The following is a 16,676-nucleotide window of genomic DNA, read 5'->3' as shown; positions in this document are numbered from 1 at the left end:
CCTTTGTTGGCAATGACAGAGGTCAAACGTTTTCTGTAAGTCTTCACAAGGTTGCCACACACTGTTGTTGGTATGTTGGCCCATTCCTCCATGCAGATCTCCTCTAGAGCAGTGATGTTTTTGGCTTTTCGCTTGGCAACACGGACTTTCAACTCCCTCCAAAGGTTTTCTATAGGGTTGAGATCTGGAGACTGGCTAGGCTACTTTTTAAGTGGTGGAACTTGCACTATTGCTGACTGACTAAATACTTTTTTTTGCCCCACTGTATATTATACGACTCATGCTAACCCAGACCAAGGACATAGGTCAATCACAAATGGGAAATCCCATGTAAGTAAATAGGTGAAGCCTAAGATAAGCCTGCATACCACTAATGAAAAGGTACATGTAAGGAGTACCAACCTGCAGCCGTGTGTGGAGAGGAGCCCCGACGCGCGTTTCGCGGATACTGCTTCCTCGGGGGGCGCTCCAGTATGTATGTATGTATATCCAGTAGTATGCAACCATCCTCCCCAAATCAGTCCCCAACAAAACATCAGTGGGCAAATTATCAGACAGCCCCACTTCCTTCACCCCGCTCCCGGCACCCCAATCAATAAAAACCCGGGCCATCGGTAAGGGACAGCTGATGCCCCCAATCCCAGTGACAGTTAGGGTTTTCCCCGGAATGATTTCTTCAGGGGCCGCCAGTTCGGGTCGGATGAGGGTTCGTTCAGCCCCGGTGTCCTTGAGGCCTGTAGCAACATGGCCTCCCACAGTGACGTGCTGTACGTTGTCACACACCCTCCCAACCACACCACCCACCAAAAGAACTGCTGCATTAGGCCCTGGGGCCTTGGCTGGGGTGTTCTTCTGCTTGGTTGGGCAGGATGGACTGATATGACCAGTCTGCTGGCAGGTGAAACACTTGCGAGGTTCAGTGGTAGGTCTGGTGCTGTTGGCTACGGGGACAGGACCTCTGGAGTGCTGGCTGGCAGGGATACTGGCATTGGTTGCAGGCTTACCCCCTCTCCAGCTGGTGGTGACTGGCTTCCGCACTTCCGATCTACGGTGGGCCTCATAGGCATCGGCAATCTGCACTGCTTTCGTCACGTCTTTTGGTTCTCTGTCCATCACGAACTGTCGCACCTCAGCTGGGCAAAGATGAAAGAACTGGTCTTGGATCATCAGGTCTCGCAGTTGTGCAAAGGTGGTCACTGACAGTCCTTGGGTCCACTGGTCAAAGTGGGTCCCCAGTCCATGCACCACATCACTGTAACTGTCATGTGGGCCACGTTGGAGGGTCCGGAACTTTCTACGGTACACCTCGGGAGTAAGCTGGTACTTTGCTATAAGGGCCTGCTTGATGGCCTCATAGTCTCCATCTTGTTCTTGAGGGAGGGCAGCAAACGCCTCCAGAGCTTTGCCTCTCAGCCCTGGTGTCAGGTATCGGGCCCATTCATCTGTAGGCAGCCGGTACTGTCTGCAGGCTTTCTCAAAGGCCCGCAGAAAAGTGTCCAAGTCCCCGTCCTTCTCCATAACAGGAAAGTGATCGGGCCGGGGTTTAGGTATCTGAGCGCTGCTGGGCTCACGGTTGGTCTGGGACGACCCCTGCATTTGCAGTTGGGCTAACTGCAGCTGGTACTCCCGCTCCGCTTGCCGCTCGGCTCGCTGGGCCTGAGCCTCTCGCTCGGCTTGCCGCTCGGCTCGGGCCTCTCTCTCAGCTCGGGCCTCTCTCTCGGCTTGCTGGGCCTCCTGCCGGTATTGCTGAATCAGCTGCCGACGTCCCTCATGGTCGTCAGTGGGGAATTCTTTCAAGGCCGCCTGCAGGTGGGGGTCCAATTCGCCCGGATTGCTAACAGGGCCAGCATTCAGTGGTTGGACCTCTGCTGCAGCACCATGTTCGCTGGTGCTGACTTCTGCGGCCTCTGGGCTCTGTGACCTGGCTGGGTCGGCTTCAAATTGCACCAGGTCAGTGACCATTTGAGCCTTGGACTTGTCCTGGGGGTTCAGGCCATGGTACAGGCATTTCCCAGCAAGAATGTCCTTCTTCTGCTGGTTGTACCAGACTTCCCCTTTCGCAGCCATGGTTGCCAAATAAAAGATAGGATGGAAAAATGAAGAGAAGGGAGGGGATAATTATCAGTACGCAATTGTCTCAAGACTAATAAAACACTGAGTTCGTTCTCCAAACTTATTTGCGCAGAGTCCTTGCAAGAACTTTCTGCAAGTTTTTAGTGAGAGGAATGATTGCTCAAACCAAATCACTAATGCTCTAAGATATCCCACCGCCTTGCCACCAAATGTCAGGAATCCCCTGACCGCTGCCATCAATTTGTCACGATTCACACCGTGACGTCACCCCTACGTCACGGGTCGGGGTGGCTTTGGGCCAACAGACGGCTATCACATGTGCAGGGGGCTTATCTTAGTTATCCCTCCACTGCTAACAATGTGATGAGAAAACACACACAAGGCTATGGACCTCTTAGTTTACAGCAGGGGCTTATTCTAGGTATCCCACTGCTTTCAATATACCACAAATTGCAGGGATTTATGTATATCCCGCTTACAGTTCCACTTAACACTTGCAGCTCTCTGGCGCCCCCCTTACTCTCAGGTCAGATTAGGTACTGCACCCTGGGTAATTAGTCGCCAGAAAGGCTGCCTGCTATGTACTAACTATTGGGCACGCTGCAGCGACGCGATAACTACTCCCACTCAGGCAGGAACATTAATTATCAACACCGCAGCCGCTACAGCATCACTCAACAGTCTGCACACGGTATCACTGCCACCAGCTTCGATTAAATGGGTCCGAAGCTAACCCAACACAACAGTAGCGTATTTCCCTTCAGAAGACTTAGGGTACGGTTTAGAACAGGAGAACGAACTAATATTAAATATTATATCCCATAAAAATTAGGCAGTGCTTTATCAAAAATATTTTATAAAGATGTTACAAATGAGACAATTGCAAATATGTACACGGGTAATTATAACATAAAGGGAATAAAGGAGAAAAGATAACACTCACATGTTACTTCTTTACCAGATGGAGTTAGAAGCCCGTGTTTCGGGGGATGGGTCGATACACCGAGTGAGAATACGAATATATATTTTCGTGGTCTTAACGTAAACCTGGTGCATACTATCGTACAAAACCCAAACAAAGAATCTTTCATGAATTTTGGAGCCATTTTTCCAGTTCCAGCTAGTGGAAGATTCTAACCTGGTCGTAAATACCGTTCGGCCATAAAACTTCTCTTCCCCCATACATTGGCAAAGCAGCTCTTGGCTGAGTGAAAGGGAAGGAATTTGAAGCTACAAACTGCTGCAGCATCACTCCAAGAAGGGGGGCTTAGCCCACGCAGGCTAGCAAGAAAACTACTTATGATATTTCATACCATATTGTGACAGGCCCCCCTCCTTGGGCCTCGCTACGCTTGAACGCAGCAATGAGCTGGAGAGCTCAAATGTGCTTAGCAGGCTCCCAGGACTTGTCCTCTGGGCCATAACCCTTCCAGTTCACCAAATAGAATTTTTTGCCAGGTACCACCTTGCACCCCAAAATAGCGTTCACCTTGTAATCGTCCATAGATGAACCCGATGTCCCGGCAGATGACTCGAAAAACTGGGACATGTGTACGGGCTTCAAGAGGGACACATGAAAGGTGTCGGTGATACCTAGGCGCGGAGGAAGGGCCAGACGGTAGACCCCAGGGTTAACCTGTTCGAGGACCTTGAAGAGACCCAAGTAGCAAGGTGCAAACTTAGTGGACTCAACTCACAGCCTGATGTTACGGGTGGAGAGCCACACTAAGTCACCAGGAGCAAAAGTTGGAGCGGGGCGCCAGTGTGCATCGGCAGAGGACCTCATACTCTCCTTGGAGGCCTGAATGGCATCCTGAGTGCGGTCCCAAATGTCCCATGCCTCCACAGCCCAGTCTGCCACCCTGGAGTCGGCGGAAGACACGGGCATGGGCACGGGGACACGCGGATGCTGGCCGTAATTTAGGAGGAATGGAGTGTGACCGGTGGAGTCGGCTACGGCAATGTTAAGTGCAAACTCCACCCATGGTAGCAAGGATGCCCAGTAATCCTGCCTGGCAGAAACAAAATGTCGTAAATATGTGACCAGGGTCTGGTTGGCCCTCTCAACTAACCTATTCGTCTCGGGATGATATGCCGAGGAGAGATTCAACTCAATACTGAGTAGATGACAAAGCTCTCTCCAGAATCGAGACGCAAACTGGGGACCCCGGTCACTGACAATTTTGTACGGCATACCGGGAAGTGAAAGATATGCTTGACGAACAACGCTGCCAGAGCCTATGCAGAAGGTAGCCATGGAAAGGCACCAAGTACACCATTTTGGAAAAATGGTTGGTGATCACCCAGATAATGGTGCCACTACGAGACTTGGGCAAGCTCTCCACAAAATCCATCCTGACCACTTCCCAGGGCCTGTCCACCACTGGCAGGGGGTAAAGCAACCCAGCTGGCCGTTGCCGAGGAGACTTGTTCTTGGCTAAAGAACCACATGCCTGAACATAGTCTGTGACGTCACGAGCCATATGCGGCCACCAGTATGTCCTCGCCAGTAGCTCAGATGTCATTTTGGACTCAAAATGTCCACCCACCCTGGACGAGTGAGCCCAAGAGAGAACCTCCGGATGCAGACTGGATTGTACAAAAGTCTTGCCCGGAGGCACAGACTCTAGCGAAACTGGGGCCACAGTTCTCAGGCTGTCGGTGGGGACAATAAGCCGAGGCTCCTCGTCCTTCTCCTCAGATGATACAATGGAACGAGAGAGCGTCGGCACGAATCCACACAGAGCTCTACCGAGTGGGTAAATGATCCTATAGTAATTGTCCCCTTAAAGGATAATTTGGAGGCAAACGTCACAGTATCTAGTGTACCTCCAACTACTACCACTAGACGCTGACGTTTCCTCGACCGCTGGGGACATCTGGTGGCAAGATGTCCTGACTGCTGGCAAACATGACAAACCTGGAGTGCACGAGCGGAACCCGCTCGTGACACTACCATCGCCTCATGTGACTCAGGGGCCTGGAATGGAGATTCCAAAGGCTTGGCGAAGGTGGGAGTCAGTCGAAACCTCTGCCTACACTGGGCTCGCTCTAACCTCCGCTCATGAAAACGGAGATGAGTGGACACAGCTATTAACTCCTCCAGTGTGGTTGGAATCTCCCTAGTGGCCAGAGCGTCCTTCACGTGGTCAGCCAGCCCCCTCCAAAATATCAGAATAAGGGCTTTATCCGACCACTCCAGCTCAGATGCTAGAGTGCGAAAGTGGACGGCAAAATGGCTGACCAAGGACAAGCCCTGAGTCAATGCCAACAGTTGGAGCGCCGTATCATGAGTGACGCGAGGTCCTAAAAAGACCTGTTTCAGAGTGCTCAGGAACAACGTAGCACTCTGTACCACATGATTGCCACGCTCCCACAGTGGCATAGCCCACTCCAACACCCTCTTCCGACAGGACACAATAAATCCCACCTTAGCCCGCTCTGTGGGGAAACATGCGGCCAGAAGCTCGAGATGTATAGAGCACTGGCTCACAAAACCCCTACAAGATTTACTATCACCCAAAAAATTTTCTGGCAGCGGGAGGTGAGATAGAGTCGGGACAGGGGTGGCAGTGGACAAGGTTGCTGAAGCCACGCTAGCAGCCTGAACAGCAACTGCGGTTACATCCACAGCTGAGGTTGTGCGCTCGAGAGCCGCCAACCTACCCTCCAGCTGCTGGATGTACCGCATGGATTGCTGTGTGTCCGCCATTGCTAGCCAGACCTTGGTGCTATTATGTTAGGGCTGGCGGAACGCACCAAGTATATTTAGATATTATTATTGGTGCGTTTGCAGCCTGGTGTCCACCGTGCAGGAGTCCAACCGGCTACTAGCAAATGGTGGCACAATATGGCAGTAGAAGTGAACTCTGTTACTTCACAGTGTCGCACAGAAGGGAAAACGCTGTGCCCTGTTAGAGTCACAGGGGAACACAGCTGCCTAACAGAGCAAAAGCAATCAGTGGTCATGGAGAAGCAAGCACACAAACACCTCCCCTCCGGTGGATCTGGAATTCTAATGGCTTTACGCCAGCACTGAATTCACCATACAAAACTCCTCACCGGAGGTGCCGGTATTCTAGTGGCTTATTTCAGCCGGACCCTGACCACAAGCAGACAAGACCACTGAGTAGCTAAAGCTCATAACATAAGCTGATACAAACGCATGGCCGTGCAGCCACTCAAACTTTTCATAGCAGCAGCAACTTCAGGACCTTCCTAGAGGACCAATGGGAGCTGCTACAGTACCTGAGCAACTTCAGGACCTTCCTAGAGGACCAATGGGAGCTGCCACAGTACCTGAGCAAGTGACCGCCGACCTCCAATGAGAGGTCTTACCCCGGGCATGCTCAGAAGGGGAAAAGCAGGACTTAGTCCCAGAGACGTCTGCTTGCCGCTGACCAGTACTGGTTACAATGGCTCAGCCTGGAAAGGTAGCAGTAACCATCCGCACAGTATCAGGCTGGGCCAGAATAAAAGACCGCAGCGGAGATGGCCCGAGATTCCCCCTGTGCAGAGGTGGGAACTCGACCCCTAACAATACGACTCTTCCCATTTGGTGACATATAGGTTCGCATAGCTGGGCGCAAACCTTGTCCCCATTGCTGTCCCCCACATTTGAATGTAATATTGGCCTTCATACAGAAAATAATTGTGTTGCAATATAAACTTAATGCAATCCACAATATATTGTATTTGTATTTCAGTATATGTGCCTATGCCTTGGAGGAAATATTCAATGGCTTGGCAACCTTTTTCCTGATTGATGACTGTATACAGTGATTTGATGTCCAGACTCCAGAGTGCCCAATATATAGTTGCTGTTCCATTTGATTTTTTTCAAAACCTCCAATGTATGGCCTGATTCATTTAGGTATGCTGGTATTAATTTCATGCATTTCTGCAGATGAACATCCACATATCGGGATAGATTAGCTGTTGGATTATTAATTCCCGATATGATGGGCCTACCTGGAGGGCAAGTTGTATTTTTGTGGAGTTTTGGAATATGGTAGAATATCACACTACTTGGGTTCTTGTTCATAATATATAGAAATTCTTTTTTTTATTTAGAATGTCCAGTGATTTACCTTTCTGTGCCAAGGTATTCAACTTACTGACATAATGGGTGGTGGGGTCTTGGCTTAGTTTTTTATAAGTAACCTGATCCCCTAGGAGTTTAATGGATTCCTGATGGTACATAGTGTGACTAAGTATCACGATACCTCCACCTTTATCAGCGGGCCGAACAACAATATCATTATTTGCCTGTACGTCTTTAATCGCCTTCCTTTCTTGGGAATTTAAGTTATGGGGCATATAGTTTTTTTTTTAATTAAATTTCCTTACATCTCTTGATACCAACATATCGAAAGTATGAAAAGCATTTGAATATTCTTGAATCGGGTTAAAATTTGATGGGTTAGCTAAGGAAGTGTGAACAAAACCCGATGTCTCAAACTGGTTACATTTGGTTGGTACTCGCTCTTTCTTCAAAAAATATTTTTTAAGAGCTAAATTTCGTAGATATTTTTTTCATACTAATGTATAAATTAAATGGTTTAGCTTCCTTGGTTGGCACAAACTTAATGCCTTTTTGTAAAAGGGAGATTTCATTCTCTGATAATTGATATGGACTAAGCTTGTATATTGATTGTGGGCAGTTACTTACGTTCTTTATTTCCTTTTTGGAGAGCTTCCCGCCCCCTTTTACCTCTTTTTGTTTTTGTTTTGCGGGTCTGATCTGAAAAAAATCCCGATTAATTTGTTGCTGAACTCCAGTTCCTCTGCCTTTCATCTGTGTTGGATTACTTCCTCTATTAGGGTTTTTATTCATAGAATTACAATTGATGTTCCTACCTTCCCTAATAGATTGAAATTGGTGAGTATTAGAGGGTCTTAAGGTGCCTTCACACTGAGCAATATTGCAACGAGAACGACAACGATCTATGACGTTGCAGCGTCCTGGATAACGATATCGTTGTGTTTGACACGCAGCAGCGATCCGGATCCCGCTGTGACATCGCTAGTCGTTGCCGAAAGTTCAGAACTTTATTTGGTCGTTAGATCAGCCTGAATCGTTGTGTTTGACATGAAAAGCAACGACGCCAGCAACGATGAAAGGGGCCGTCGCAGCGTCTTGTTGTGGCCAGGTAGGCGTTATGCATTACAAAAGGAGAAGCCTTTAAATTTAGCAATGTCGCTCGTAGATAGATACGCAATTATTTCGAAGATCCCAATATATTACAAATTACAAAAGGAGACGCCATCTGTCATAATGGCCTGGGAGGTGGTGTGAACATTATTATAGTAATGTAATTATCACCATACTCCCAAATGCATTCCAAAGACAAAAGGTGACGCCTACATCACATTATTACATTAAAAAAGGCACCCCTTTACATTACATTACAAAAGGTGACGCCAACTGTCACGACAGCCTAGGAGGTAGGTGTGAACTTTACATAAGGGCGTATTTACAATGCATCACTATTACAAAAGAAGACCCCTTTAAATCACATTATTACATTACAAAAGGTGACGCCATAACGTTATAGATTTCAAATGGCTTTGTTGTTACGTCTCACTGAGAACGCTGATAGGTCACATCGGGGTCATCTGTACCTGCGTTCCGAAATATAAACCGCGACTTTACAACTTTTCAATCACTTGTGCGTACTCTGCCATCCACGAGCATCTCGTGTGCGTCTTGGTTCGAAATCCATCGTGTTCCTTCTCCATCAACTCGTGGGCGTCTTGGCTGTAACTTTTGAGCGACCTGTTTGTAGATCTTCAACTCTGCAGCGTTCTCAATTAGTACATCTACGGTGAGTATATCCTTGTGCTGTATTCATTTGCCATGCAGCAATACTAATTTATGTGTATAGAAATAGATGTATACTACATCTCAGCAGTGATTTTTTTTAGAGCTTTCACGTTTATAACCAAAGACGCTTTAGCGTCGTAGTATTTCCCTTTTAAGTGGTAATGCAAACGATTTTGTAGTATGGTGTGTTTCACCAACATGAAATTGGCCATTGACAAAATAGCAACCAATAGAATTTACAAATTTTTCAACGCTCAAAATGGATAAAAATAGCCCTCATCCCATCCCCAAATGGTGGCTATGGGGAAACACACAAACGGCCCCCATCCCATCCCCTAAATGGTGGAAATAGTCCCACGGACCATCCCATACAAAAAATGACTGATAACAATAGGAACGGCATACGGCTCATCAAACTTTTAATTTTTGCTGTTTCTTAACTTTTATTTTTTTATTTTTTAAAGATGTCTACAAATGAGCAGGACTGTGTTCGGGCACTCATAGAGATGTACCGCTCCCTGCCCTGTTTGTGGAAGATAAAATCTAAGGATTATAGCAACCGTTACATGAAGAGAGAAGCGTATGAGAAGCTGGTGGCCGTCTACAGGGAGTATCATCCCACAGAGACCGTGGATGAAAACATTGTGAGGAAAAAGATCCAGGCTCTCCGCACAGTTTTCAAAAAAGAGGTCAACAAAGTGGAAAATTCTAAGAAGTCTGGGGCCGGAACTGAGGAAGTCTATGTGCCCAGGCTGTGGTATTACGACCTGATGGCATTCACTAGAGACCAAGAAATCCCTCGCCCGTGCCAGACTGTGACTAGCCTTTGTGAGCCATCGCCCGAAGATATCCTGCCTGAGTCTCCTGACGACCATGTAAGTAGCCCCAAGCTTCCCTTCTTGTAGCATGCCGTGTGTCTTGTATGTTTATGAGACTGCATGGCTTCCAGTAATAGTGAGTCACGTTGTTCATGTTTAATCCCCCTGATGATAACAGCTGCCACTTCCTGTGTCCGTAATTAACATATTGTGTCTTCCGCACATTCGTACAGTATTGCCGGCCAATGTAGTTCAGCACAGCTCTTTAACCCCTTTGTTTTTTAACCCAGGTAACTGTTCCTCATAGGTTCCAATGGGCATAGAGGTGTTTGGGGAGGTGTGGGCTCTCTAGGGCTGTGTGGCAGAGTCGTTTGTATGTTATTTATTTTAAATTTTTCTTTTTCATGTAATTGCAGGTGCCTCTGCAACAGCGGGAAACAACGGAAGCGAACAATGTACAGTCCCCTCAGTCCTCCAGTAGCCCGTCTGTCGAGGAGCAGACATGTCCACTGCGCCCATCTAGAAAAAGAAAATCAACAGCAGCCACACCTGTGGATCTCCTGGCAGTGGCCAACAGCATCTTGTCCAAGCACGTCACAACCAAACTCTCCCCATTCGCATCCTTGGTTGAGGAACGTTTAAACAGACTGGATGATACCCAAAGATCTCACGCGGAGAGAATAATGTTTGACGTTATGAACGCGGCAGCCGCAGGAAAACTATGCGACACATCAACATTGAGCATTGACGTCCGTCAGCCCAGTGCCCATTTTTATTGGGGACACCAACAGGAGCCCATGCACAGCACTCCTGTCCGCAGACCTGGGCCACATAATTCTCAGTTCCGGACACCACCTGCACCCCCTTCTTTTGGTGACTTATCACAAGGACCTCCTATGGCCACGCACCACTACAGTGAGATGGACACTTACTACCAAAATTTGTAGTGTTGTAGTTGAAATAAATGAGACTTGTGTTTTAGATGCTCCACAAGTAATCCCCTATGCCTTCTCCCCTGCAGGCATCCTCCTGGCACCCGGTCATTAATCCCCTATGCCTCATCAACATTAAAAAAGTATTGTAATAAAAAATAATAAAATTTTTAATACAAATTATTAAATTTTTGGTTTCTTAAATTTGTGTATGTACTACGTGTCTCTTTGGCTTGGCAATAAATGACGCCGCTGGTCAATATACTACGTTGCTGGGCAATATGCGACGGGGACATGCAAATGCTAGAATACCCAATACATTACCGTCACACATAACTATATTGTTAACGATATCGTTGCTTTTTGTGACGTAGCAACGATATCGTTAACTAAATTGTTGTGTGACAGCGTCCAGCGATCAGGCCCATGCTGGGAGATCATTGGTCGCTGGGGAAAGTACAGCACTTTTTTTGGTTGCTGAATCTCCCGCTGACATCGCTGAATCGGCGTTACACACAGCATGTGTAACGCCGATTCAGCGATGTCGTCACAAGAAACAAGGGAAACATTGGGTTACTAAGTGCAGGGCCACTCTTAGTAACGTGATGTTTACCATGGTTACCGTTGTCAATGTTAAAAAAACAAACAGTACATACATTCCCGCTGTATGGTCAAGTCCCTCGCCTTCGGCTTCCCGCACTGACTGGTGAGCGCCGTCCGGTAGTAAAGCACAGCGTTGACATCACCGTTGTACTTTACGCCCGGCGCTGAGTCAGTGCTGGAAGCTGAAGGCGAGGGACATGACCATACAGCGTGAATGTAAGTATGTATTGTTATTTTTTTTTAACATTTACAACGGTAACCAGGCTAAACATCGGGTTAATAATCGCGGCCCTGCACTTAGTAACCCGATGTTTACCCTGGTTACCCGTGGACTTCTGGATCGGTGCTCGCTGGAGAGCTGTCTGTGTGACAGCTCTCCAGCGACCAAACAGCGATCGACATCATTGTCGGTATCGCTGCAGAGTCGATGAGTGTGAAGGTACCTTTAGAATATGGTGAACATCTACTAATATATATACACACACACATCAGGAAATCACTAGTGCATAGGATGCTGCAGACTCACAGGTTTCATATGATTGATACAGAAGTAGAGTATGTTCATAGATATATATGTTTATTGGTATGTATTGGTATGTATGTAAAATAATAAGAAATAACAAATAGATATATCGTTATGTTCACATTTATTACAGAGAAAGGAGTATCATGGGTCATCCAAAAATTGTTAAAAATGAGCACTTTTACACAAGAGCACTTGAACCCCCCAAAAATATCATCCATAATACATGGTAAAAGTTATGCCAACAGTTACGTTACAGCTGTTGATACTGCCATGGGACAGCCCCTGGCCCATTGAAAAAGTCAGAGTACTTGTCCCTGCTATTCGTTGCATCATCACAGTACCTTCCAGAACCCAGACTTTCCAAACCGCAAACCCTGTGCGCGTCTAGACGCCATTCGCCCTGGGTTACATCTCCGTTACCCTGGTCCACAGAGTCTACATACTGTGGAGGGCTGTATGCAGTGGCATCACGGCGACGTAGAAAGTTGTGGAGGACACAACAAGCAAGCACCACAGAGTCAATAGACGTTAGTTTCATGTTTAGTGCTGTGTGGAAAACCCGAAATCGGTTTGCCATAATTCCGAATGCATTTTCCACAACGCGTCTAGCTCTTGAAAGTCTGTAATTAAAGATTCGTCGTTCCGGTGTCAGAGTCTTCTGGGAGAAGGGCTTCAAAAGGTTGGGATGCAGTGGGAAAGCCTCATCTCCGACAAAGACAAAGTTCATGTTTTCTGTTGTGTCACTGTTGGGCGGCAAGGCAAGTTTATTATTTTTCAAGCGTTCCCCAAAATCTGTGTGCTCCAAAACTCCTCCATCGGATACTCCCCCGTTAATCCCAACAGACACACTTATGAAATCATAGTTAGCATTTACGAGGGCCATGAGAATTATGCTGAAATATCCCTTATAGTTATAATAAAAGGAGCCAGAGTGTGGTGGTTGGGTGATGCGTACATGTTTGCCATCCAAGGCCCCACCGCAATTAGGGAACTGCCATTGCTCCACAAATCCCCTTGAAATCTCTTTCCAGTCATCCGGGGTCTGTGGGAAAGGCATGTAACTGCGGTGTAAAACTGAGACAATAGCTTTGCATGTCTCTGGGATGATGACGCTGAGTAGGGATCGGGATATAGCTGCGCTGTAATGCAAGTCTTGCATAGACCTGCCAGTCGCCAGGAAACGCAGCGTGACAGCCAGCCTCTCATCCACAGGGACAGCTGCTCTCATCTGTGTATTTTGCCGCCTGATATAAGGTTCTACAGCTGCAAGTAGGACATTAAATGAGTCCTCCGACATTCTCAGGTAGTTACGAAAATCATGCGGGTTGTTATCCTGCAGTTCCCTTATAAGGCCCATATGGGACAATTGATTCCTATTCTGCAGCCACTGTTTGGTCCACATGCGGCGCTGACGCTTTACACGATTGTTTCGCGCTTGAACCTCCAGCTGGTTGTGAGCTTCTACCAATAACGCGGCCGCAACAATCACAGGTACATCCGAATGAGACATGGCAACCTGAGAAAGGAAAAAAGAAAAAAAATTACTACATATCATTTTCAAAACTTACACAAGACATCCAATACTGTAATGCATTCTCCGTTGCGTCACCGATGTTGCACCATTTGACAAAAATGTTAACATAGGATGTAAGGTACTATATATATATATATATATACATACATACACACACATATATATACATACACAGAGATATACATGGCTAATTGTAAGCAACGTTAACACAACAGCCATACCCCATAGATACCCTCCATTAAATGTACCATCCACTGAAACAAACAGGACGATGAGTGCTGCTGATTTATAACGGGAACGCCAAATAGTGACTTCTGGAGCCGGCGTCACACCCGCGACGGTGTGCATAAATGGAGACGCTATAGCGTTGCGAATCGCGCGCCAGAACGGCAGAATCAAGGACCTCCTCTGGGCGTGGCTGGGTGGTGCCATACAGCGTCTCTCTTGCTAAAATGGCGGCGAGACCGCGATGTCCTCCTTTGGGGCAGACAGAGGTCCGCTTTTTTGTTAAAAAAATGGATGCCATGGACTATGAGGGCCGGGAGAGTCGCCCAGCACACCCAAATCTACACAAGAATGAGGTGTTGCGCCACATTGCCCAGAAGATGGAGCGGAGGTTCGGCATCCGGCGCAGTGCACTGCAGCTGCGCAAAAAGTGGGCCGACCTCCGGTACAAACAGCCACTTTATCTGGCAACGTTGCGGGCAGAGACCAGGCAAGGCAAGTAACAGTATAGTGTAATTGGGAGACACACAGTATCGGGAGGGGGGAATAGGGACACTCGCACTGCCGTGTGGCGCTTCCCACCTTCTATATATGTACCTCGATTTGGGGAGTTAAATTTAAATTTTATTCCTTTATGCCACTGGCCTAGGTTTGTTATTTGTGGGGGTGTCGGAAGCTCTGTACTTTGGTGTGTAAACATTGTGTTTCTTTATTTTTTGTGTATAGAGAGACAACGCCAGCAGAGGACTACAGCGGCCAGCAGCGTACGCCCACAGCCAGGGCCGTCACGTAAGTTACCCCTCATGTCTGGCAATTGCGATGGCGCCTACTTAATTTTTTATTTAAGTCTACAGCTCTGTACTTCTGGTGTCTAAACCTTGCGTGTCTTTTTTTGGGGTGTAGAGAGACGCCGCCGGCAGAGGACAGCACCCACTGCAGCCAGCAGTACAGCGGCTAGCAGCGGAAGCCCACAGCCAGTGTCGTCACGTAAGTTAACCACCCTTTTTTAGAATTTAATGACGCCATACGGGCCATTAGTAGGGAGGTTAAATATTGTGTACATTACAGGTGCAGTAACCCCACCGCAGGCCACAACCCCGCCCTTTCAACACCCATCTTCCTCCCCCGGGTCGGCGTCATTCTCTCCAGCGACAAGCATTCGTAAGTGACAAAACCAGCGAGCGCTTCACCACAGTGAGTTCAATTGTTAACCAGATATGTATTTGCTTCCTTTCAGCAGCAGGAGCTGTGGCCCGAGCCAGGGGATGGGTGGTCAGCAGCTCCGCGGATGAGCAACAGGCGTCCCTTTTCCGTAAGTATTGAGAAAGTGGGAGGGGGTTATCGGTGGGATGTCACATTTGACAACGACTAAACGGACCCTAAAACATTGAACCTAAAAAATGCCCTCTGGGGCAGTACAAAATTGAGTGTGTAGTTAAAAGTACCATTTTACAATAAACGATTTACTAACGATCATTACCAGCTATACGACCTGGTCGTGATCGTTGGTAAGTCACTGTGTGGTCGCTGGGTCGCTGTCACACAGAACGATTGCGTTAACAATATCGTTGCAACTTCACAGAAATCAAAGATATCGTTACAAAAATCGTTATTTTTGACGGTACCTTAAATTGCTGGTTATGTAAACACATGCCACCGTTGCAGCTTAATCACTGTCCATTCTCCAACCTCTTCTATCACAGAACCGGACACTGTGAGAGAGCTGCTGGCCAAGCAAGACCGCCTGGAGCGGACAGCAGCGCTCATGCTGCAACAAGTACAGCAACATGGCCGCACGCTGCGACACCTCTTGAGGCGTGGGAGGTTCTGATTTTTTTTTTTTTTTCTTTCATTGTTTGGGATATTGTTCTGTTACTTGTTATTTTTCAGTTAACAACATAAAAAAAGTTTGATTTGACACAATTATGTTTGGTTTATTGTGTCTATAGCCGCCGGCAACACACCGTGCGCCAAGAAACGTCGCCACACACACTTTTTGGCCCACATAATATCTCCAGTAGTTAAAAATAAAAAGACTGCAGCTTGGTGTGTCTGTAGTATACAGATATGAGGTGGGCCAAAAATATTACATGCATCTCCATAATCACACAAATTGAGGGGACAATGGTTGTCACACGGTACATATCTATGCTCACCTGCCAGGTGTCAGAAATAGTGAATTCATGAGCCTGTATATGTTTATCATGAATTCATTTTTTCTGACACCGTACTTGATGAATATAGATAGCGTGACAGTGATTGTCTCTTGATCAAAAAAAAATAAGGTCAGTTTGTGGAAAAAAAAAAAATTAGTTTACCAGTTGTGAGCTGTTTTTATTTACTTGCGGAGCAGGCCAGGGACAGCTAAGCCAAGGTAGACACAAAAGAGTTGGTTGGCCTTACCATATAGTTTGCGCAAAAAATGCTACACAGCGCCAAAGAGTTTGCAAACTGCATCCGAAAGTGCCTCCATCTTGTGTGTCCGCTTACCAGATGCACAAGATAGCTGCCAGATATGTTTTATACATTACTATACCATATACTTAGATAAGCATTGCGTCTAGCATTACTACATAGCCATTACTATACAGAAAAAAAAAAAAAAAATTGGACATACCGTTGATGAGCAATAAAAGAACCGATGAAGACGCCGGCAGTGGAGTACGGCGTTCCGAACAGAACGTTCACGGTAGAAGAGGATCGTAGCTGGAGAAGGATCGTTCCGGACAGGACGCTAGAAATGCAGAAAAACATGCATACGCAGCTCTCGAACAATGTGAATCAATCGCTGTAGAGTCGCGGTTTATATTCTGGGACGCCGGGACGTCACATCCTGGGTGACACCTATCTGGGTGTCACCCACCTGGGTGACACCTATCTGACTACGCTGCCAATTCATCGGATCGTTTACACCACTGCTGTTTGACGTGAAGCAAGCAACCAGCGACAACGATCCGTGAGTCGCTGTTACGTCACTGTATCGCTCCGGCATCGTTCGAACGTTGGTGTGTTTGACGTCTCTACAGCGATCTAAACAGCGACGCTCCAGCGATCGCCTTTTGGTCGTATCGTTGTCTATATCGCTGCAGCGTCGCTCAGTGTGAAGGTACCTTTACCCCTGACTCCTTGCTCATCATGG

The 16,676-nt window shown here is 47.2% G+C and overlaps 1 long non-coding RNA gene across 1 annotated transcript; it reads left to right on the top strand.

Moving 5' to 3' along the window:
• The first annotated feature begins 13,973 nt into the window (after positions 1-13,973).
• LOC138641450 (uncharacterized) lies at positions 13,974-14,832 on the top strand. The gene is made up of 3 exons (XR_011313844.1): positions 13,974-14,326; positions 14,441-14,524; positions 14,606-14,832. It is a non-coding gene; the product is annotated as an uncharacterized lncRNA (long non-coding RNA).
• The last annotated feature ends 1,844 nt before the right edge of the window (positions 14,833-16,676 follow it).

Source organism: Ranitomeya imitator, chromosome 6, assembly GCF_032444005.1.
Source record: "Ranitomeya imitator isolate aRanImi1 chromosome 6, aRanImi1.pri, whole genome shotgun sequence".
Taxonomy (NCBI): Eukaryota; Metazoa; Chordata; class Amphibia; order Anura; family Dendrobatidae; genus Ranitomeya; species Ranitomeya imitator.
This window is presented reverse-complemented; position numbering and strand designations above follow the sequence as displayed.